The sequence below is a fragment of the Ipomoea nil genome, unplaced genomic scaffold, assembly GCF_001879475.1.
Source record: "Ipomoea nil cultivar Tokyo-kokei standard unplaced genomic scaffold, Asagao_1.1 scaffold0302, whole genome shotgun sequence".
NCBI classification, from domain to species: domain Eukaryota; kingdom Viridiplantae; phylum Streptophyta; class Magnoliopsida; order Solanales; family Convolvulaceae; genus Ipomoea; species Ipomoea nil.
Window position 1 is genome coordinate 3,230,487 of NW_017616730.1, and position 8,493 is coordinate 3,238,979.

The window sequence follows — 8,493 nt, forward strand, 5'->3', positions numbered from 1 at the left end:
CCTAAAGTAAGCTCGCAGATCCCTTGTGCCCACCAACATTTGGCCTTATCTGCTGAGGGCAATTTATATTGTGCACCAGGGCGTGCATTGCATTGTGCGCCCTGATGCAAAACGACGTCGTTTCAGTTTTTTTTTTTTTTTTTTTTTTTTTTTTTTTTTTTTTGAAATTTCGATACCCTGTGTTGGCGGTTATTTTTCTTTACAAAAAAATTTCATGTTAAAAAATGTACATAATTTTATACTAGAATACACATAATTGTATACATGAATGTACATAATTGTATAAACAAATACACATAATTGTATAAACAAAATACACATAATTGTATAAGCAAATACACATAATCATGTCAACTCCCTACATAACTTACTAAAATGACGTCGTTTTGGGAGGCGTGGGGCACACAGTGCTATGTGCGCCGTGATGCAGGGTATAACCATTGTCTGCTGAGCCATTCCTGTAATTAACGTAACATCCTCTCAAATATTTTGTCGGGGCGGGTGTGGAGATTTTGAGATTGAAAATCAGATTTAATCTTTTAGGAGAAGAAGAATCGCCCAAATTTAAACATTCTCCTATTGCGGTAGCGCCGTAGTGTTGCCCACTACATACCTAATCATAGTAAGTCAACAAGATATGTAATTGCGTATACATATAGCCATATAGGTTAACCTTTTGTTTAATTTAGTATTGGATATAAAGCTTTCAAAATTCAAATCATATGCGCACTTAGATTGTGCCACTGAAATTATTTGAGCCGCGGACAAATGGTTGCTTACATGCCTTACAGTAAAAAGTTAACTGAAAGTAGACCTGACAATCTGTATAAACATGTTCATTTACGGATTGATAAGATAATAATTGGAATATAATAAGGCTAAACACGGATACAACCCATTAAAAATAACAAGTTAGAATTTTAGACACGAACATGACATACAGTTTATATAAATGGATTGACATGATAAACGCGTTTAGCTAATATATTTTGAGTCTATGTGACACAATAGTCCGTTTGAAGCTCATTAAACATGTTAATATAATTTTTTTTTTTAAATTAACTTTAGCATTTTTTTTAATGAAATTTACCATTAAACCAACAAAATAGTAAATATATTTAATTCATAACATATCCTTATATTCATAAAAATGTCTAAAATAATATCTAAAATCATAACTAATACTAGTCTTAACATATTTACACATTGCGACACGATATTTAACAGATTCTTAACGGGTTAACCCGTTAATAACTAGGACAAGTTAAGGGCAAACATTAACTTATTGTTTTCATGTCCACTCAAGTGGCAAATTACCAAGTCTAATTGAATGTTGATTATTATTTGCTAAAATTAGTTGTTCAATAATAAGATGATGACCGTAAAAAGATAAAATGATATATGACTTTGATATAATATTTTAGCTAATGATATTTGTATCATAATGTATAATTCACCATGTATAGTTCAAATAGTTGTAGTGAACTATACAAGAGACTAATGTTCGAAACTCAATAGTGGCAGTGCAGGGATTATATTCAAAGTGAGCATATTCTTTATGCGCACTGGCATTTGACCATGTGTACTAAGTCACTAAATTATCGTGATTTACATCATCTCACGTACATTGTCTGGTTGGTCGGGATTCAACTTTTGGAAAAAGAAAAAGAATAAAGTATATACATAATATAATTGGAACATTTATAATCAATTTTGTCATCTTATTGGCATGATCGATGTTGGTTATGAATTGAGTGCTGTATATATGTGTGAGTTTGAATTGTACGTGGCGCATACACATGAGTACATCTGTAAATGACAGTTATTAAGTTGTAGTTGTACACATGGCACTAGTCTATTTAATGCCTCCTACCTACCCTTCAAATTTAATTGAAATTGTATCCATTGATCGAGGGTGTTAGCTGAATAAATTTTGTTCATGTGTAAGTTGAATGAAAAGAATATTAATAAGAATTGAACTTATGATATTTTAGAATGAAAATCATTATCCATATACTTAGGCACCTATTCATAATTCATCGAATAGTATATGCGATTAATCCCGATTAACTATATAGTTTCTTTTTTCCTTTTAATGACATATGATAAAATTTGACCGATAGATACTTTTATATATAGAGATAGATAAAAAATCCAAGAATATATTATTTCAAATTCATTAAGTCAGCATGACATTATGGATATGTTTATATTTGAGCAAATTTCACTTTTAGTCATTGAATAATGTTCTTTTAATTTTATCAATTCAAGCACCTTGTGCTCGGATGACATGTATGTAGTGACCTCTGCTATGTGGGAGGTCATGAAATTGAGCCTCGATAGAAGTGTTGTTGACTCGTTGTGCTTCATTAGGTTGAGAAAATATATTTGAACAGATACTACAATGTAATATAGTCAGTAGCATTCAACAAAATGTTCTTTTAATCTTGTGACATTATATCCTTTATTCGTATTTATTTACCACAATTAGTCCTCAATTTAAAATATTGTCATTTCACCATTTAATAAAGAGTGTTAACATGTCATTTTATTATTTAAACATCTTTTCCTAATATTTACTTTCTCTCCCCCTCTTGTAAATTATTTTTATTTAATGATTAAACTACACACATATTAGCCATATTTATTAAATAATATAATTAAAAAAATATTAATTGTGGGAAATAAATAAAAGCCAATACCTTTAAAAAAAAAAAAAAACCAATGATTTAATGTGACATAATTAAAATAGAATGACTAAATATGATGATGCCATAATACTCATCATAGACTAAATGCGAAGTTTGTTGGTTGAGATTGTTAATAGAGATTCATTATTTGCAAATTATTAATTAAAGTTGTACACTTGTACATGTTTAATAGCTATGTTGTATTGTTCCACTTTAATGTGATATCAAGTAGGCTCTGTTTGGCAGACCTAGCTGAAAAGCTATAAGCTAGGAGCTGAAAACTGAAAAGGAGCTGAAAGCTTAAAAGCTATAAGCTCAGAGCTGAAAATTGAAGAGCTGTTAAGCTAGCTGTTATGATTGAAAGTGTTTGGTAAAATTAGCTTTTTGATAAGCTGATAAATGTAAAAAGACTAAAAAGGACATCTTCATAAAATTTAAATTAGTTTGTTTACATATTAAAATTTAACATTTTGTCTTTAAAAAAATTAACATTTTGAAATAAAACTATTAGCATAATCATAATCTAGCATCTCATAACGAAGTAACAATATTGTTGCAAATCTCATAATAATAATAATAATAATAATAATAATAATAATAATAATAATAATAATAATAATAATAATATTTGAGGTGAAAGTTGTGGATAATGGAGAAGAGATCTCATAACGAAGTAGCAATATTGTTGCAAATCTCACAATAATAATAATAATAATAATAATAATAATAATAATAATATTTGAGGTGAAAGTTGTGGATAATGGAGAAGAGAAAAGAGTTTTAATTGGAGGGTAAGTTATGTCATTTCTTTAAAATAATAAGGATAAAGATGGAAAAAAAGTTAGGAAGCTAGGAGCTTATTTTGAAACGCTACCTAAGGTAGCGTTCCAAAATAAGCTCTTATTTTAAGCTAGGAGCTTATTTGGGGAACATTACCAAACAGAGCTTATAGCTTATGAGTAGCTTAAAATAAGCTATAAGCTCCTAAATAAGCTCTGCCAAACAGAGCCGTAGTACAATTATGCATGGGGCCAATGGTATCTTTTGGATGACTAGACCCTTCGCTTATGTTGATTATGGTTGCATAGTAAAATATCGCAAATTATGACCCGAGTCTAAATGTTCATAATTTACATACTAAATATTCACAATTATATTTTAAAAATTCACAATTTGTATACTACATTACTACGAACACACAATATTAATATATATGTAATTGACTTCCTTGTTTTGTATTCACGAGTTACTTTCAAATACTACAATTACACAATATTAACAAATTAGAACTTGATGACCATGTGGTGTGTTCACAAATTATTCTACAGATGTTATATGTTTTGATTTAGAAACACAATTTATATTCTAAAAGTTTACAATTTCAATACTAAAAATACACTATTTATACGTCGTTTAGGACCAGGGTCCACTTTGCAATGTGGACCTTGGTCCATGGTATAACAACTTGTAATATAGACCCCTAATTTAAGTTTTTATTTTATTTTATTAGTATAGTATAGATTCATTTGTAGTGTATGTTGTATAATATGTTTAGTTTGATTTACAATACGTTAATAATGAGTTTGTATCAAAATTTAATACATCTGCTAAGAATGAACTTGTATGCATCAGTTTTCATTTTAAAAGATAAACTTCATAATACACAATAACGATTTAAATAATACGAATTCAGAAATTTGAACTTAGGTATACACAATAGTGCCCTTGAAAAACCATTTGTTGTTCATATGTATACATGATATTTATGAGTTTATTTAGAATGATAATTATTGAATATTGTAGTTTTAGCTAATTAATTGTATTAATTGAAATTCTTTTTATTGGAATTTAATTATTGTTGTATTTATTGTAGGGAATTTGGCTTCTTTAGAGGTGAGGGGACCATGGGCTATTGTTGTGAAAAAACCTTCAAACTCAACTTTCAAAGGTGAGATTCTGTCAGCTTTTGCCTCCCAATTTTTCAAAAGTATATGACTGTATCCTTTCCCACTTCTCACTCCATGCCAAAATGTTATTCTCTTTCACGCTCAATAATTATTTTCTTGTTGCCCAAAAAGATTTGCAGAATGAATGAAGGATAGTTCTTCTTGTGTAGAAAGTTATGAGTTTTATTATTGTTGATATTTTTTTGGTCTAGTATGTCGCATATGGTTTTTCTATAGCTGTTTACTTTTTTCAGTGTAATTTGTTATGAGTTCGACTTTTACTAACGCGTTCTCTGTTAAGTCTGTACTATTGACTCTATTACATAGTAGTATTTGTTCTGTTGAAGCATAAAGAGTCAACACTGACTCTATTGAGATTCAATCTCATGACCTTATATAGTGACATGCCATCTGAGTACAATGTGCTTTGCTGGATTATAACTATTTAACCCTTGAAAACTTGAAGATAAAAATGTTTTTGGATAAAGGTTGGTGTCATTGCATGGTTATGGACAAAAATCTGGGCCTTGGCCTTTATAATTGGTGTCATTGGAAAGTGTTCATTTGATGCCAAATTGAAGTCTTGGACCATAGGATCAGAGTTGGGCAAATATATGATGACGTTGACAAGGCACCTTATTTGCTGTTAGATTCATCCAGTTGAAAACCTTGGACAATCCAACAGATATTTTGGGCTAAAGAGAAAACCCAATAAAGTTATGATGATGACCGTGTTGATCCCATGTGGAACATCCACACGGCATTTGGTTGGAACTTGAAAGGAATAAAGGGGCAATTTATATCGTGCACTTGGGTGTGCATTGTATTGTGCATCCTGATACAAAATAATGTTGTTTCTTTTTTTTGTTTATAAAAAAATATCGCTACACAGTGTTAACAGTTAATTTTTCCTAAGAAAAAAATCATGTTTAAAAATGTACATAATTTTATATTAGAATACACATAATTGTATAAACAAATACACATAATCACATCAACTCCCTACATAACTTATCAAAACGACGTGGTTTTGGGAGGCACGTGGCGCGCAGTGCTATGTGCGCCGTGGTGCAGGGTATAACGATTGGGACAGGAATAAATTGTAATTTAGTAATGAGAAAAAAAGGGTAAGAATAAAGTAAGAATTTAAATTATATTCATTGATAAGGTAGAATAAAATTATTGAGAATAAAAAGGAAAGAAGTTGTATAAAGACTAAAATATCTTTCCGTAATATTAATATTAATAATTAATATATAATAAAAAAAAAAGTCTTTTTCTCTTTTTATTTTTTCCTCCCCCCTCCCCAACCAAACAGCCCATCAAGAGTTAATATAAAAAACGAAGGAGAATGTGAGAACGGGAGAGAGCTACTCTTGGTTGCTAGAGTGAGAATGTGGGTTGGGAAGAAGTTTGAAGGATCAGTCAAATTCATTATATTTCTCATCGGAATGTGTTGTTAATTACTATTTAAATATTAAAAAAAATACATATTTGTTACTAACTATAACTTTTAGTGTAGAGCAATCCATTGGCTCCGATAACATAAGAGTGATTTCCCAAAAAGAGTGGGTAAATGGGTGAACTAGTGGAACATGATTATCATACCAGAAGGTCACACTTTTGATTATTGTTTACATTTTCTTAGTCAAATCATCACATATGATCTTCCTAATATGATTTATATCTTCTCTATTTCTTATAGACTATTATACTTGAGCGATCTTTACCAATACACACTATCAAATAGTGAGTGCGAGTTTCCCTTTACCATTACTTAGCGTTGGCAACCGTATAAGTTGTGAACCACCAACAGAGAGTATGGGAGAGTGGGGTAGCAGTGGAGATGAGAGGGGATGAAGATAAGCCAGAAAGAATGTGATGAGGAAATATGGTGGTGTTTGGATCGGAGATTGTGTTTTGTCTATTAAAAGCTAGGTTGTTTAACTCTTGGTCAGCAATGAATGGCAAGTACTAGGGGAGGGTCATGGATGTTTCAAACCACATAGGAATATCAAGCGAAATTTTAAAAATGGACTAAATGCATTGTATTCGATCGTTATTCAGCATAATTGCAATCTCCGTACGTTTTTAACAATTTCATGTCCCAAACGTGTCGCACGGGATATACTACTAGCAACTCACTACGTGTACTTTGTGTTTTCTAATGACCAGAGAAACTCGCAATTCATAATGCCAAATTAAGGGTGTGTTTGATTCACACATGAAAATTGGAATCAAAATGGGTATCAGATACTTGGTATTGGTAATGGTAATGGGTTTTAGTGTAAGTATTTTGCATGTTTGGTAGTAGGTTGAAACGAGAATGATTATCAATAATGCTGTTTGGTTATGCATGATCCTATAATGGGAATAAAGATTTTAAAAATACAAGAACACAATCAAGAAACAATCGATTCTAATATAAAGACATCCAAAACATCACTATGAACAAAAAAATAAAAACAAAAATCTAAAAACACTAATCAAATGGGGTGAAAATGAATAAGGGAATGAAAGGGGATAATACCCTTATTTTATTTGGGTATGAGTTTTTCAATTAAAGGGTATTTGAAATCATAGTAGTGTTTTAAAAACATATCAACCAAACAATATCAATCACTTTGATACCCCTTCCTTAGAGCTAAACCTGTCAACCAAACACACCATAATTCTGTTTTCCTAGACGGCTGGACTTTATCCTAATTTTTTTTTGAATGTAGTAAATTACGAGTCCCATGAGTAGTTTTTTAATGGGATTTTACTGTGCGAACAAGGAGCCCCACTCCACACCTTACTCCAATCTGGAGAGTCCAATTCCAATGATATTTGGAGTGGAGTTCAAATTCCCATCCTATTCCCACGTTGTCACCATGACTTGAGGTGAAGTGCGTGATCAACCACTTGTGCAGTAGTTGTGATAGCCTTGAGGGTCGCAAACTCACTATTTGATAGTGTGTATAAGGTATTCAAAATGTTTTGTGATACGAAGTCAATTGAAATGGTATTGATAAGAATCAAATTCGTAATATTCAAGTATAAAAATCATGTTTCATTTCAATCGATCATTCCTTTTGGGACTGTTTAAAAAAGCTCCTATAGCATGATCTAGACAGAGATAATGATCTTTGTCTAAATCTGGGCTCATCTCCGTCAGCTGTACTGGATGGAGACAATTGTATTCCTCTATTTATTGATTAATTAAGCTCACCATCAATTTCTTTCATTCTTCTTTTTCTTGATTAAGTTATAAGATTTAATTTTTAAAATTTTTATTTTGTTGCTGTAAATGTAAACTGAACGATAAAAATACGAGTTGACATCTACATTAATTTTAACTAAAAACTAACAAATAATTAATAGAAAGAATTATTAAGAATTTTAACTGAAACTTAAATAAAATTAATATATAAGAAATATATTATTAATAATTTTAATTAAAACTTCTTAAATGGTACTCGTATTAATATTTTAAAATAAATTTATATATATACATGAATTTGATTCATAAAAAGTAATACTATAAATACATAAATTCACATCAACTGCACTACTCATGTGGATTGGTTTTATCAATTTGTGTCTATAATACGGAGTATTATTTTTATATGTGTTTATAATATAATACAAGGTACCTCGAAGTGGTGAGTGTTGTAATCTTGTTCGGCTATCGTAGCTCGGGAGCGGTGTGGGAACAAAAGGCCTTATATCACGAAACTAATGAGGTCCACATCCCAAGGGTGTTGGATAACCCAGAGACACCGCATAGCTTTCCATCATTCTATTATGCCACCCAACTCCTAACCCCACGTTTCACAAACCAAAATCCCGCCCATTCATCATCCTGTTCCTTCCTA